The sequence below is a fragment of the Mustela erminea genome, chromosome 13 (genome assembly GCF_009829155.1).
Source record: "Mustela erminea isolate mMusErm1 chromosome 13, mMusErm1.Pri, whole genome shotgun sequence".
Lineage (NCBI taxonomy): Eukaryota > Metazoa > Chordata > Mammalia > Carnivora > Mustelidae > Mustela > Mustela erminea.
Genome location: NC_045626.1, coordinates 13,214,503 through 13,230,239, shown reverse-complemented (window position 1 = coordinate 13,230,239; position 15,737 = coordinate 13,214,503). Strand labels below are relative to the sequence as shown.

Here is a 15,737-nt window from a genome sequence, read left to right as displayed (position 1 = left end):
TGCAGAGTGTTGCCCTGAAATGTTCCTACTCCTGAATAATAAAGTGAAAAGCATTCTCAGGAGACAAAAGAATAAGAACTCATGGGCCTGTCCTCAGCATCTACTAGAGGTCCCTTTCTTACCTGAAGAAGTGCTTACTTGGGTTTGGGAATACCCATTAGTGCAAGATGGTGGACTGGTCAGGCGATAAGGTCACCTCATGTCTTCAATTCTGGTATATTCTACCTAGTGGACAGTGGCTCCTTTGGCAGAAAATGTAAGAGGCTAGCATACCCACACCACTTCAGCTCTCCCTCACCCGACAAACGACCTCCCCTCAGTCTCCGATCCTGTGCCTCCTCCTTCTACCACCGTAGGACGAAGCCTGATGGAGGAGAAGGAGCACGAACGCTCGAATAAGGCAGATCCGGGCATGTGGACTCTGCACGTTACCTGCTGCCTCAGTGAGTTGGACGAGTTACCTGTTCTCCTTTCTTTCCCAGGAATGCTTCCATCTAACTCATGTGAGACGAGGTCTTCAATGTCCCTCAGCCTCCATTTAATTCATAAAACGTGGAAAGTTAAGACCCTAGTTCTAGAGTCATCACCAGGATAAGGGACCTCTGTGAAGCACTCAGTACAGGGGCCGGCATCCAGTAACTGCAATTCCCTTCCATTCTTCTCTCGTCTTTAACTGTCTGAGATCTCGATGTCCTTCTCCCAGGGACTTTCTTTATAAGGAGCTGGTAGGAAATGCACACGTGAAAGTAGCAATGTGCAAAGTCTGAAGCTGGTAGAGTTCTCTTTGCAGGGCTTGCTTGCTATTTTTGATCTTAGAATCCTATTGCCTGACATCATTAGTCAAGGTGATTTCTTAAAAAAAAAAAAAATTCAAACTAGAGCCTATGCCTTTGGGTCAGCTATAAGCCCAGGAGAAGAGTTCTGAGTCAGCAGAAGGTACTGCCTCCAGATCTCAGTGCAGAAAGGCCAGCCTGGTCTTCATAAGGCAACAGAAAGGACATCTAACTGTACTAAGCCATCAGGGCCCCACCTGGAATGCTCCATGCAGAGCTAGATACTTCAAAAAGCCAAAGCCAGATCCAGAGGCAGATGGACCGCTGGCATCGTCAAGAGGAGAGGAGCCTCCCACAGGACAATAAAGTTTACGAATGAGATGTGGCCCTGGAAAGGGGCCGTCTGACTGCGGAAGTTGGGGACATTCTTGAACTCTTAACGGTGCAGAAAGGAAGGAAATTATTTATTCATCACCTCCCTGAACCTTCCAACTGTGGATCACTCCCATCAACCTGAGTAGGAAGCTTAGGGACACAGATAAGGCAGTAAAGACTGTTCTGTGCAGAGGGATGGACTTAGGGAACCAGCCGCCCCAAGCGGTAGAGACCTCATTCTCTTTCTTGATTTCAGCTACAACTTTGCTAAGGGCCCTTTAAGCCCATGGCTGCCCAATGAGCCATCAAACCTTAATCTAGAACCACATATACATCAGGTACCTCAGACCTAAGGCACACCTTAAGCCTTCCCAAAATCTGTCTCTAAACCCCAGTCAGGCCCCGGCAGCCCACCACCTAGTGGGAAGCCCAGAAGGGACTCCCAATGTCTCCTCTTTTCCCCTCTCACACCTGTCACTGCCTTCTCTGCTACATGGACGGATCCTCTTTCTAGTCCTCTGATGCCGCATCCCTTCATCCCACATCGCTCCTCATGTGTCTACGCTGTCCCCATGTCCCTCCAGCCTGTCCTTAGCACTGCTGCTGGGGGTTCTTCTTAAACCACAAACGAGCAAGTCCTTCTCTCTCAGTCACATGCCCCGAGAGACTCCCCATTACCCAGGGGGTGAACTAGCCCTCGAGCCCCACCCAGCTCATGCCTTAAGCTCTACAGACCTACAGGCAGCGTCGGCCCAAACCGCACACCACCAGCTGACCCCAGCTCCCACCACATCCTCGTGCCTCTCAGCACTCTGCTCACACATCGCCTCCTCGGTGAAGCCCTTCTTGACTAAGCCCCATCACCTCCCTACCACACCCATCTCTGCTCACTACCAGGCTTGCCGCTACGGCCACCTCCTTCCCCTCCAGGGCCCACGGGAAGGGCCCACCCTTCATCCTTGTCTTGTGGGGGCTCTCACGGTGCCTGTGTTTCGGGAGTGAGTAAATAAAGGAAGCAAAATTCAAACAAGTTCAACAGCACAATCCACAAAGACTGCCCTGGGCCCAAGGAAGGCGGACCTACCACATGTTATAGGGAGTCGCAGGGCCGCGTGGGACTGGACCGGCCATGGGGGGGTGTGGTAGAGTCTAGAATGTCGACTTGGATTTCCAGATCTATTATTCCTTAGCTTTAAAATCTCGGCCAAGATGTCTAATGCCTTTGTGCCTCTTATTTACTTTACCCATGACGATGAGGGGGTGACGGCACTGTCGGCGAGGCAGGGGCAAGGGTGCGTCTGAGGGGACACAGCCGTGCCTTCTCCATCAGACCACCGGCCTGAACAGACTCTGGGAACAGCGCTGGTCCAGGGCCTGGGGGAATCAGCGGGGGTCAGAGCCGAACTCCAGCCTCCGGGGATGGCCAGGAGCTGGACGAGGCAAAAACAGCCTCATCTGCAAGATTGAGAAACGACACAGCAAGTCAGTAACATCGCATGAGTGACCTGCTGGAACATGATCCGTGGCTGGGAGGGCGCAGGGTGTGCGGTGCGCTGGGTGGGGCTGCGGGGGCAGGGGGGGCGCTCTCCCGGGGTCCCAGGGTGTGGAGGGAGGCTGGTGGAGGAGGAGGGTCTCAGAGCACCAGCTTGCTGGGACAGAAGCCAAAGGGCACTCTGCAGTCTAGGTGATGGGCTGGTTCCCAGGTTGGGTGTTGCGGCTTGGGGTTGTCAGCTGCTCTCTGCTGCCCCCTGTTGGTGTGTAGAGGGAAGAGTAGGACAGGGGCTGGGATGGAGAGGGAGGGGCAGGCAGGTGAGGCGGTGGGGGTTAGAAATGCGGCAGCTGGGGGCCTGTGGAGGAGGTCGGGGGAAGACAGCCGGCCGGGCCCACGGGCGTCACCTGCAACCTTCTCCTCCTTTCTTTCCCTGGAGCGCTGGTCACACCCCCTCTCCTCTGCCCCCTCATGTTCTCTTTGCGGGTCAGAGGCTCATCCTCTGTCCCCCAGGACGCCAGTACATGACCACGGTGTGACCAAGGTGAGGTGCACTGAGCATTCCTGGGACTTCCGTTCTCACTGTCTTGCCTGAGGACATTTCTCAAGGCCAGAAACCATTTTATCCCTGAATGCCCCGTAAATATTCATGAAGTTTGTGGAGAAGAAACAAGAAAAAGAAGAAATAAAAAATTCTGAGGGAAGGGCAGAGTAGTGCGGGAAGCTCTAGTTAACACAGTCTTATCCCGCCACAGAGCAACCGGGACCTGTCCCTTGGGGGGATAAAACTGCAAATAACTTTTCCCATTCGCCCCAGCCCTGTGCTTTCAACTTAGCAAATACGACCAGCTCTAGGACTTAGATCAGTTGACATTTTGGGCTACGTAATTCCCTCATGGGGGAGGGCATCCTAGGACGTTCAGCAGCATCTGTGGCCTCTACCCACTAAATTCAAATGAAAACCCCGTGCCGGGCTGGAACCACCAGGCCCGTCTCTGGGCCTTGCCGACCGACCGTCCGCTGCGGGAAGGTGCCCTCAGCCCCGGCGAGCAGCCCAGCCTCAGAGGATGGTGGACCCGCCCCAAATGCCCAGAGCTCTCCTTCCCCCGCCCCCTCCCCTCACCTGAGCACCGCAAGAACGCCGTGTGTCCACCTGCCCGGCCATGTGACACTCACAGGAACAGAAACAGAGGCCCATGTCCCGGGCTGAGGGCCCCTTTCTTGCTCTGCTCAGTAACAGCAAACCAGGGGGTTTCATAAACCTCACGGGGCCCCGCGCCCAGAGGCCTGACTTCCTGGCCAACCAGAGATTCAGGTGAAAGGGTTTGCCCAGACGCTGCTCTGGGGTGGAGGTGCGAATGTTCGAGACTTGCTGTCCAGCTTCTCTGGCTCCTCTCCCCGGAGCTGCCTGCTCAGCAAGAACAAGAAACAGCAGCGACTTCTCTGAACAGGAACCCGGGGCCACCCTCCTTCAAATTTAGATGGCAAGTTCTGGAGTTAAATAAGAAAGGCTTTGCACAAATAAACAATTAAGTTAATTGTATTCCCCCCTCTCAGGAATTAAGTACCCAAATGGCTTTAGGCTTTCAGGCTGTGCCTCCAGCCAGAAAAAAACCCAGAACGCAAGAAGCTGAAGGAATGGGTTCCAAGTCCCTTTATTTTTTAAGCGAGGAAACGGGAGTCCCAAAGATGGGAAATGCCAGCCCACAGAGAAGCCAGGACAGACACATCAGCTTGCCTTATTTAACACAAAGTTCCAACACTCCCCTCCTCCAGCGGGGCAGGGGGAACACAGGCACCAGGGGGGCTGTCCCAGATGGCGTCCTCAGAGTGAGCGTCTGCGAGTATTTCTACACCTCAAGAGATGGCTTATTTCATGGAAACCCTTTGCCTAGAGCTGGTCTGCCAAACCATGCAAGGGGCTACTGGTCAGAGTCCCTTAGAGGGGGTCCAGGACCGGCTCTGGGACAGAATGTTTTCAGTGACAACCCGTATTAGCTTTTTTCTACTTGAACCTTCAACTCCAGCTGGTTTGATCTTCTCTCACTTATTATATTGTAGTTCTGTGCATGGTGTAAAGGTCACACCTGTGTTTATACGCCATGTGCCATCAAAATACCGTGAAGAGAACACTATGTGGTCTCTATCAGAAGATCAAAAAAGAAGGGGAGAGGCAGGCTTTGCTCCTAAGTTAGGGCCACTGGGTCCTTCTCGAACACCGCCACAGGCCCGTGTCCTCTGTGGCTAGCAGCAGTTTACTTCTGGGCGAAGCACACACTGTTTATCGACAGAGAAACAAATAGGCACCTGTCCGGTTTCAGGGTGACTAGGGAGTTTCCAATCTGGAGATGACAAAACTTTTACCCTGTACCCAAACATTCTTTTATTTTTAAAGCCAAAATTAGAAAGAAAACAAACATATAGAGGGCTCAGTGTAGCAGGAAAAAAAAAAAAAACCCTCAAAAATCAAGACCTTTCATAAGAAGAGCTCTGACCGCATCTAAACTCACCTGGCCTAGAATCTAGGGTTCCTTTGAGGAGCGAACAGGCGGTGTGTCCCAGCGGCCTGGGAGGCCAGCTGTCCCCAGGCAGGAGGTCTCCCCAGTTTCCCACGCTGGAGGAGTGGATGGTGAGGATGTTGGGGGGCGGGGAGAGGAAGTCAGAGAGAGTTGCTGGAGGAGTATTTTTCTGGTCTTACCTAGCGGTGCCTTGAGGTGTAATTAATAAGTAACTGCCAAGAACAACTCTGCAGTGAAGGCCTCAGCCCACCCCCTCAGTCTGTCTGCCAGGGCAGAAATAACCTGATACTCTTTACCTGGCCGCCCAGTGACCTGACCCGAGCACTGGCTCTGCTAATTAGCATAGTCCTTCAAAGCCCAGCCTTGGGATTGGCTGTCACACGCTCTCCACATTTCAAGCATCAGTCTGAGCTGGGCCCTCCGAGGCCCCCCAGGCAGCCTGCCAACCGGTCCCAGGAGCGGCAAGACCTCCCTTCCTGCGGCGGGGAGGCTCCCTTCCACCTGCGGGCCCCACACTGGCCCCGTCCACCTGGGGGCACATCGGACGCCAGCCTGTCCCAGCACCAGAATCCAAGGCTCCCAACCTTCAGAAGGCATCTTTCTGAAGCTATGTAGAGGGAAAAAAGCATTTTGCTTTAAAATAAATTGGCTCTGCTCTGACTTGATCAGGCAGCTTCGATAAAGCCAGGCTGTGACTGGGACTGACCATGTACCCGGACAGAGACTCCCAGGAGACGTTCACACAGCTCCCTGTCTGCCCCTCATGCATGGTTCACGGGAGATCCATCAGTGTATAAAAGATACGGGATAATTCATTATTTTAAATTGTGTGAATATGGATTTTGCTCCGTGTATCTACTTTAAAACCAAGTACCTATATGAGACCCTTCCTGCCCAAGCAGCGCAAATCAAGTTTTCACCCCTTGGCTGTGTCCAGGCAGCCCCATGTTCTAGACAGCAGGGATGATGCTTAAGGAAACCAGAGGCAGGGCTGGGCAGAGTGATTTTAACTAAACTCACAAAAACACAACTGAAAGAGAACTGTTCTTAAGAAAGACTCATGTACCATAAAAGGGGAATTTCCAGAAGGCTCTGATATTAGCAATTTGCCCTCCCATTCCCTTCCTCTCTAGTTTCAAAATGAGATGATGACAAAACAAAGACTTTCAGAAAAAAAAAACAAAAAACAAAAAACAAAAAACAACCACCATGAAACTCTGTATACACACGTATAAATGGACACAGCGTAACTGGTGGGAATTTCCACACCTGCTCCCGTTCGCCATGAAGAGGAGGAAAAGCAAGGGTACCTTTGCCCTCACTCGCCCACATTCAGACATAATCATTAACTCCGTTTTCTTGCTTCAAAATAACTATCACGACTTAGGGAGTACAAGTTTTCTTTTCCTTGTGGGGCAAAAGTAGTTTTTCCAAAGTTAAGTTCCGAAGTAGATGTTTTTAGGAGCAGAGAGTGCTGGGAATTTTCTCAAAACTAGCACAAGTATGGACGTTTCTTTCTCCTTTCGCTTTGCAGTCTTACATCGGCATTTAAGGCCAGCACATGCTGGCTCATTTCAGTATAACGTTCCAGAGGGAGGGAAAGCACTGCATCTCAGGGGTGAGTGGACATTTATTGGGCATTCGCTTCTTGCCGGCCTGCGATGTTAGGTACTATGGGGGAGTCATAGTCAGGAAATAGAAGACAAAATCCAATTGAACAGGGAAATAAGCCAAACAAAAAATGGACATAAAGATTTAAAAAAACCAAAACATGAAAACATAGACGCATGCACGTAGCCAGCTGTGCTATCTGTGAGCTGGGCCTGATCTGCTCACCTTGCAAAGATTTCCCGCACAGTGGGGACTGCCCACATACACGCATTTATTAGTTTCTGCTGGCGGACCTTCTGTCTCTAGATCTCTTGAAATGGGGTCATTTACATCACACCCACTTGTTTTTTTTCTGAACTCGAGCTGCTTTATTATTTTAAAAATTCCCATCAAGGTACAATTTACATAGAGCAAAATGACCACGTTTTCTGTGTACCCTTTGATGAATTTTGACAAAAGCATACACCCCCTGGAACGCATTCCCCCATCAAGATACAGAGCATTTCCATCCCCCCAGAAAGATCCCTTGAAGCCACTTTGTTTTTAAATCATTTGCATCTGAATGTTTTCGCGTGGAGACTATCAAAGCCAAATGTGTGGGAAGAAAGGCTAATCATCCATCATCTCCAACAAACACAGGTAGTGAAGGTTCTAAAGACGTTGCGGGAGCCTGCTCAGGCATGTTGGCCTGGGGTTGGGTGCTTTCATTAAATGCCAAGGGGCTTTTCAGGGACAGGCACGCAGGCCCCTCTGGGCAACCCCACTGGTGTTTGATCATGTGACAGTCTGCATGGGTTTTTCTGGTTTGGTTCTTTAGGCATCGGGGTTTACATGTTTAGAAAGAGGGAAGTTGGGCCTGGGTAGTCAAATCTACCCTAGTCTCAGAGGAGCAAATGCTCTCCGGTCAGGAGGGTGCAAGTGAGCCGGGCTCGGAGCACGGCACTGCTTTCCAAAATTCTGTTGCAACATCATCAGAGGGAGTTCACATGATCAGGCAAATTAGACATTTTCTTAACATTTCCTGTTTCCCAAATTTCAGAGACCAGCAGGGAATGTCTGGCCCAGAGTAAGGGACAATGCTTTGACATGGTGGTGCCCTGCTGGCCTGTCCAAGGGGGGAGGAACTGGGCTGGGAGCAAAACCAAGGCCCCACGTCTTTCATCTGGGGTGGGGGTTATCCTTGCTCCTGTGACCCGAACTGGCAGAGGAACCAGGAGTCGAAGGACAGGCAGAGTAGCAGCCAGGCCCCTCTACCCTTCTGGGCGTTCATTTTTCGTCCAAGGCTGAGCATGGACCTTTGGATGGTAGGTCTTCAAAGCAAACACAGAATGAAAAAAAAAAATCCTAAAATATTGTGCAGGAAGTACTTTTTTTTTTTTTAAATCACTTTTCCAAAATGGTACCCCGAGGTAATCCTTTCTTAAATCCCCCAGCAATCAAAACAATGTGGTTGCAAAAGTTTACAAGTTTAAAACCTTTCAAAGGTCACCTCCCTGCCTCACACCCTGTCGCATAAGAGCATAACGGATATTTTGAGTCACATGTATTGTTCTTTGTTCATTTGCATTTGGTGAAATCCCTCTTTTGGACCAATTTAGTAAGTGGTGCCTTGGGCTCCCTTGGTGACTCTCTTGTCTTGTATGTCTATTTTTTATGTCCAAAAAAAAAAAAGTGGACCCCCGCCCAGTAAAAAAAACAAAAACAAAAACAAAAACTGCGAGTGTGACCTCTGTCACTTCTACTTTCTTTATGCTCAGATGGTTTTTCCATCTTGCTTGGGCTGGAATTGCTTCTCCTTCCCAGCAAACGAAGCCCTTCGAGACTCTAATGAAGACCCTGCCCTCCACGATGCTCTCAGACCTTTCCCTCCTCGGCCTCTCCCTACCTGACCTTGGGTCGAAGGGACATACTTTTCCATACCTCAGGCTCCCTTGGTGTGGTCTCCATCACTAGACCGACTTATCGAAGAGTTCTAGTGCCAATCACAAAGCCAGCCCGTAAAAGAAAGATGGACTAACTTGAAAATTTATCCCAAGCACCTAGCCCCAGCACCGGGGTGGGGGGTGGGGGTCTTCAACGAGGGAGATTCTCCAAATACAACGTATGGCAAAGAGCTCTCTGGGCCTGGGCACCCTTTCTTCCCACCAGATGCACGATGCACGGGTGCTTTCTGAGGCTGCCTGCTCCCTCCCCCGGCTCCGTGTGTAAGCCAACGGTGCTGGTTTTGAGAAACATATTTCTTGTTCTATGAGTTGTTTAAAAGTGAGTCATGCTCAGTTTCACCAGCCGGTACATGTGACCCACCGTGCTGGTTAAGTGTATCTACAGAGGTATAGACCAACGCAGTTCTTAGAACACAGATTTCCCTCCCACGCGCTGTTTATTTCCCTTCACTTCGCAGGGGCTGAGCGACAGGACACAGATGAGCTGTTGGGGACTGCTGGCTCCCTCCTCGGGCCTGGGATGGGCCCCCGCAGAGGAAACACAGCTCAGCATCCAGCAAGAGAAAATAAAAGGTCCCGAGGAGGAAAAGAGGCAGGCGAACGACCTAATAAACTTATTTTGTATTAGTAGACCATCAAGAAGCTCTGAGAAAAACCCATAAAAATCTAATACGATGAAGAGCCACATAAACAACAACTCCTTCAGTTCGGTTTCTTTCCGTCCTTGTAGATTTTAGACTTAAAGTACAGCGCTCTCTCGCGCTCTCTCTCTCACACACACACACAGGCTCGCGACCCATCGTATCTGCATTTCTAAAGCAGAAAAATATCCCTGGGATCTGCTGCGGTCTGACTTGGTAACTCACACATATTAACATGTTTTTATTTCTCCAGCTTGTCTTTATTCCTCTGTCACTGGAGAAGGTGCAAGGCCCAGCTTAGCGACATGCCTGTTGCAGGAAGGACATCGGGTGACACAGCTGCCAAGCACCCTAGATAGTGTTTCCTACCTCCTTCTCACTTCCTTTTTTTCTATTAAACCAAATCTAAAAACTCCTTTGCCTGCTATCTTCCCATGGACGTCTCCTCCACTCCTGCCATCCTTCATTATGTCTGACCCCGGTCTTAGTTTGCTACTGATTATGAAAGAGTCATGTCGCTCCAGTTTGATGCAAGTTCTCAGAGGTGGGGACGGAGGAATTTCACCCCCAGCACCCAGCCCACAGAAATGGGCACATTAAGCTTCCAGATCAAAAGAAATAATTCTTTTATTTTTGCCAAAAAAGCGTAATAGGCGAGGTTTGCCTCATTTTTAGCCCTCTGTGAACTGGACCTGCTTGCCAGTGGAAAGGCAGACATTCCTGCTCGTCCTCGCCGGAGGCTATGGGTAAAGGAGTACACGCGTGGACCCTTCCACAAAAGGACAAATAAAGGCCAGCTGAGGCACTTACATGGGACCACGAACAAGCATCGACTTAAGTATCCAACAAATATCAACTGAACTTCTTATCGACCCAAGGAAGCAAGTAGTGTTATTGAAGTGAGGCGACCAAGGCAGAGTAGGTAATTGATAGACAGTGGCCGAGCTGGATTCAAACCCAGACCACGTGGGTCCTCTGTGCTCCTGGGGGCTCTGCTGTATTCGTGTGCCAGCTGTGTGCTTTGGCCTGTCCTCTCCACCGATGCCTGGGTGCACTAACCTGTACTAAAACCCACCATTGCTCAAGCCCCACCTAAAGAAAACTAATGATGAGACGTCATCTGCCCCAGAAACTCCAAAAAGAAACATGGCGGCAGGGCAGCCAAGTCAACAGCGTCTTCTCCACGTGCAGGGATGCGACTCTCCCAGTCCCTCCCGGGGGGGACCTGCAAAGTGGCACTGTCCATGCTCCGTGGAGCTGCCAGGTTCAAACCTCCAGACAACCTTGAGGTGAAGGTCCACTTCAGGCCAATATTGTACTGTACACTCCACAGCGTCTTCCCAAATCCCTAATGTTCAAGACACAGAAACTCAACACAGCCCCACTCACAGCTGCACTTGGATTTGCTGACGGTGTTTTAAATATGATTCTGAAGCAAGTCCGCACATGGCAGGCTCGAGAACTCCAGATTCGGTGCAAGAAGAAAAACCTCATCCTGGTGGTCAGATCGTGGCAGGAAATGATGCCACCGGCAATTATTCACGTATTAGCAGTTGCTTAAGCACCGTCAGGCTTTTAGGGGAAAAGACCGGGAGGCGGTGGTTGGAAATGCAGCCCCATTATTAATGTAGTCAAGCCATTCAGCTGGATTCAATAAAGTAAAAAGCCCTGCCCAGACCAGTGTCTGTAGTAGAAAATGCTAAGAGCTGTTTAAAAAAAAAAAAAAAAAAAAAATCTGGCTTTATTGAATCCAGGCTTGATACACAGCATTCCTTCTTCCTGGATGGCTGAAAAACCATCCCCTGCATTTTAAGCCATTGGAGAGGAAATGGTCTTAAGTTGTGTCAAGATAGCACAGTTGGATTTAAGGGAGAGAACTTCATAACGTTCAAGGCGATCGAATCCTTGGTAGCCCTCTGGGTAAACTGTCAAGACAGGCTCTGAAATCCTCCTATCAATTCAGCCCAGGTTAAAAACCATGACTGGGAGCCGACTGTGGGCCTGGCCCTGGGCGCGTCCTACAGGTGCCACCCCGCCCCCGAGTGCAGCAAGAGGAACAAAATCTAACCCCAGCTCCGAGGAGGTCACCGCCCGGGGAAGGAAGCAGGAGTCTGCACTGACAGACACGTTCCAGTATGGATGAACATCCTTTGGTATCTCTGTCTGTGTGTCTGTCCCTCTCTGTAGTCTTACTGCTGTCACTCTTCATGTCTCTGGCCCTGTTTTCATTGTTCTAGGACTCTTTGGTCCCCATCTCCCAGACCCCAAGCCTCAGACCTCTCTGGCCTAGGCAGCCCGCAGGCATCTTCTGTGTTTATCCCTCCAACCACATTCTTGGCTGCCTTCAGCTACTGCCTCCACTCGCCAGCTCGGTGGCCCAATTCACACCACTCGGGTGACACTGAGAGCCCCTTCTGATCCCCGTCTCTCTCGCAGAGTTGGCTGCAGAACCTGACGGGAAGCCATGAGAGGAGTCTACTCCTTGGGTGAAGCCATCAGGGCGACGTGCATCACAGTCACCCGCTCCAAGAGCCCCAAGAGCCTAGGTACAGCAGGCGAGGAAAGAGCGATCCGGTAAGCCTCTGTCCCCTAGGACTTTCTGATGTAGTGAAGGAATAAGAAAGACCTCAGCCCAAGGGAAAGCACAAATAAACTATGTGACATTGTTAAAAATGGCAACGATTCCCAGGAAGGGTCTAATTGGTCCCGACAGTGATCATCGAAAAGCAATGCCCCAAATGAGCAGAGTCCTTGTGTCAGATCGCCTGACCGGCCATCCTGTCTACCTGTGACAAAGGCCGTCCCTTTTCTGTTAAACCAGGGACCTTAACGGATTCAACATGGGTTATGGATGTGCTTGGAGGCCCACAGGACACAATGCCTGGCCCTTGGTGGGAGGAGCTGCTCACCCTCTGCAGAAAGGATCTGTGGTGTGGTGTGCCAGGCTTTATACACAGCCCAGTACAGTGCCCCAGAGAGAGAGAGAGTTAGCAGGAAAAGAGGGACACCAGGAGGTGCTAAGGAGAAGAGGGACAGCTCCAAGGGAAGGGGAAGAATATTCTTTATAGGAGGAGAAGCTTGGATTGGGCCATGAAAGATGAGAGGATCTGGATCTGGGAAGGGAGGGGGGTCACACCAGACAGATTTGCTGCCAGGAGCTCCGGAGGGAGAGGGCTAAGGACTGCATATCTTGCCTGGCTCAGGGACGCAATCCTGGACACTCAAGGTCCCTGGAGAGTGATGTCCCCAGCATCATACTCTTGTCACCTCCTGTTACCCTAAAATCCCCACAAAGTCATGCCATGCCTGTCGCTCTCATTCCTTCCCATTCCCTTCACAGTGACCCTTCAGGCTAGGACACCGGTGACACCTTTTTCCGGGTCCCAGGACTTCCTGGCGAGCTAAATTGACAGCTGGCCTTTGCCCATTTCCCTTAACCTCCCCTGATGGCACAGGGAGCTGGCGCTTTCACTCCCACACCTCTTGTCAGCCATTGGACGTCAACAGTAGAAAGAGAGACAAGACAGAACGCACACGGTGCTGTAACACACGGAGAGGACACACTGACTGGGAACATTGGCATAAAGTACAGTAATAGTCACTGACCCAGAAGATACCCTGCACCCTGCAGTGTGTCACACCAGCTCACACAGGCCAAGACTATGCCACAGTGCCTAGATCATGGAAAAGGTACCTATATAAACAACAAATTCAAATGAAGTATATTTGGGGGGAAATAATTTCAGAGCAAAATAACATTACAAGGAATTGGTGTTCTTAGGAAGTGTCAAACGGAGGTAAGTATTAACAAATCCAGTCCTGGGCAGGTTACAAATCATTTCGACTTTGAGTGTAACAATTTATGGAGGGAAAATGTGACGTCAGGTTAAGTCTGGGTGGGAAACTGGTACAGACTGAAGCGATAGGAATGAGGCCCTCCTTAAAGGATCTGGATTTATATTGCTTGACCTACTTACCTCCGTCCGCCCCCCTTCCCCCCCCCCCCCCCCCCACTTCCACGGAGCGAGACACCGAGCTAGAGGCTAAGAGGACACACGAGAATACGACACGGTCCTTGCCTCACGAAGCTCACTCCAGCCAGGGAGACCAACAGCTAACGAATTCCCACGCTGCGATCCAATCAGGTGTGGTCAAGGACCGTGGAAAACGCCCCAGGAGCGTGAAGGCGGGTCTGTTTCACATGGGTTATAGTGGACTCCTCCGGCACTTGATTCTGTACTAAATGTTTCTCCTGGTCCCACTGCTCTGGGTTTGACTCTCTTTCACAGTTATCTTCTGTCTGTCTGTCTGTCTGTCTCCCTCTTTCTCTCCTTCATTTCCTTTCTTCACCCACCATCTATTTGTCTATTGCCTCCCTCTATCTGTCTGTCTATCTGTCCATCTATCTGTCTAGCATCTATCTGTGGAACATTTTAGATCACACAACTTTCTAAGACAGGTTCCTCTTCTTGCTGCCGGGACAGCCAAGCTAGCAAAGATCATTCTGCCTAAGTAAAAGTTGACGAAGGGAGTTTGCAGTTCCCTCTCTGCAGGTCCTAAAACAGGACTGTTCTCATCTGGCTGGGGTGGTTGGGTGGTCTTGCCTAGAGGCAGCAGAGCCAACCAGAGGACTTTTCAAGGGCTCCTGGACATCCTTGTTTCCCTTGTTGCCAAGAACCCGTAAGTCTCTTTGGACCCTGAGCAGCTGTTACCCTTCCAGTGCTGGGCCTGGCTGCCCAGGCCAGAAGCTGAGGTGAGGAATGGCGGCCCCGAAGGGTACATTTCCATGGTCTTAGAGGTCATTGTTGCAGCTGGCTGCCGTTCTGAGAAAGACTGCCAGCTCCGCACTGAGAATCACACCAGGGTTATAATCATCCATAACTGACATCAAGAGCCAAAAATCCATGAAATGCTTGAACTCAGAATTTTGTTATGTAGCTTGCATTTTCTAATGCCCTAAAGCTTCTGATCTGTTTCCAATTGGAGGGAAATGTAAACAGCTCCTCTCACTGGTGAATTTGGCCTCTGTAGCATAAATTTCCAAAAGTTCCCTCATGTTCTGTTGAGTGAAAAGTCCCCGTGGAAGGACAAGGCTTTCCAGAGGGGGCAGGGGGAGCTCTGCACATCGGTGGGAAGAGGAAAGGTAAATCCGAGGATGTTATCTGGAAACTCTGCCGACCAATGGTCACTGCGCTTTCTCTACTAGAACCCAAGCCAAACAGCAGGACGTAAACACCATTTCATACACACTGAGCAGGCTTAACTGTCTTTGATTAGAGCTGCTTATTGGCCAACGAGCAGAGTCAAGAGGCCCGATTCTGAGGTTCTGGTTTGCCTTCTTGGATTCTTAAAGTCTGACAAGGGCTTCACGGGTCTACAGGCCTAGGCAGGCACCCAATAAAGTCTAGTGACATTTATTCCCTAGCTGATTCCGTGGCGGGCTTCTCTGGAGCTGTCAGCAGCAACTAGCCCTTGTTTTCCAAATTTAACGCAGACAGAAGCTGCGTTTTCTTTTCAGGATAGACACCAGTGGACTCCACTGAGGTAATTTCAATCCTCTTTTAAATTTTATCTTTGCAGAGAACAGAGATTATCTCTTTTATATTCTTTCACCTTTTTCAATGGAAACCCATATAATCAATGGCCGTATTATGATAATAGTCTCCAGAGGGGAAGCCTGGCATGGTGGCTGAGAGCATGAACACGGGGCTGATCCTGGCTCAGGCACAAACTAGGTCTGTCATCTTGGGCAAGGTGCTAAATGTGTCACTGTGACTCAGTTTCTTCATCTAGAAAGTGGGGATAAGGACAGGACATACTTCATTCAGTCCTTATGAGGGTTAAGTGAGTCATTACATGTAACATGTTTAAAGTAGTACGCGGAACACGTTAAGTACTCTGTTAGCTATTAGCATTACCATCAAGAAGGAATAAATCACAGAGCCGATCAAAACCAAGCAGACGAGGCAGCTTCTGGGAACCTGGGTTTTAAAAGGGGCACAGTACTACAGAGAAGGGCAGCATGGCGCCTGGGACAGTATGTGCTTGATGTTGGCGATGCATACCTTGGGCACCTGGGCCCTACTTTTCTTTTGAATTGTTGTTTATGACCTTCACTTATCCTTGCAGAGCTCTAGGGAGGCACATTACATTTTGCTTTCTCTCTGCCTCTCTGGTGTTCCAGGGAGAAAAGGCCCAGTCCCCAGCCCCATGCCGGAGGGAATCCTCCACCAACAAAAATATTGGTTTCGGTGTAAAAACTGTGATTAGCTCTCCCCTTCGTTTTTACTCCTGAAAGAAAGGGCACACCTAGGATCGAGAAAAATTCTGTCGCAGCCTGTATTTTACGGGGCTCCCCGTTAAAACCCGCGAACTCCGAAAACACT

The 15,737-nt window shown here is 50.2% G+C and overlaps 1 protein-coding gene across 2 annotated transcripts in view; it reads right to left on the bottom strand.

Moving 5' to 3' along the window:
• The window catches only part of BCL2 (BCL2 apoptosis regulator), a 164,842-nt gene that overhangs the window by 25,398 nt on the left and 123,707 nt on the right, over positions 1-15,737 (bottom strand). The window contains exon 3 of one of the 2 annotated variants that reach the window (XR_004278320.1): positions 2,393-2,603. The exons of the other annotated variant lie outside the window; for it this stretch is intronic. The gene's annotated coding sequence lies outside the window, so the exon portion shown is untranslated. The remainder of the gene's footprint in view (positions 1-2,392; positions 2,604-15,737) is intronic. 2 annotated transcript variants of the gene reach the window in all.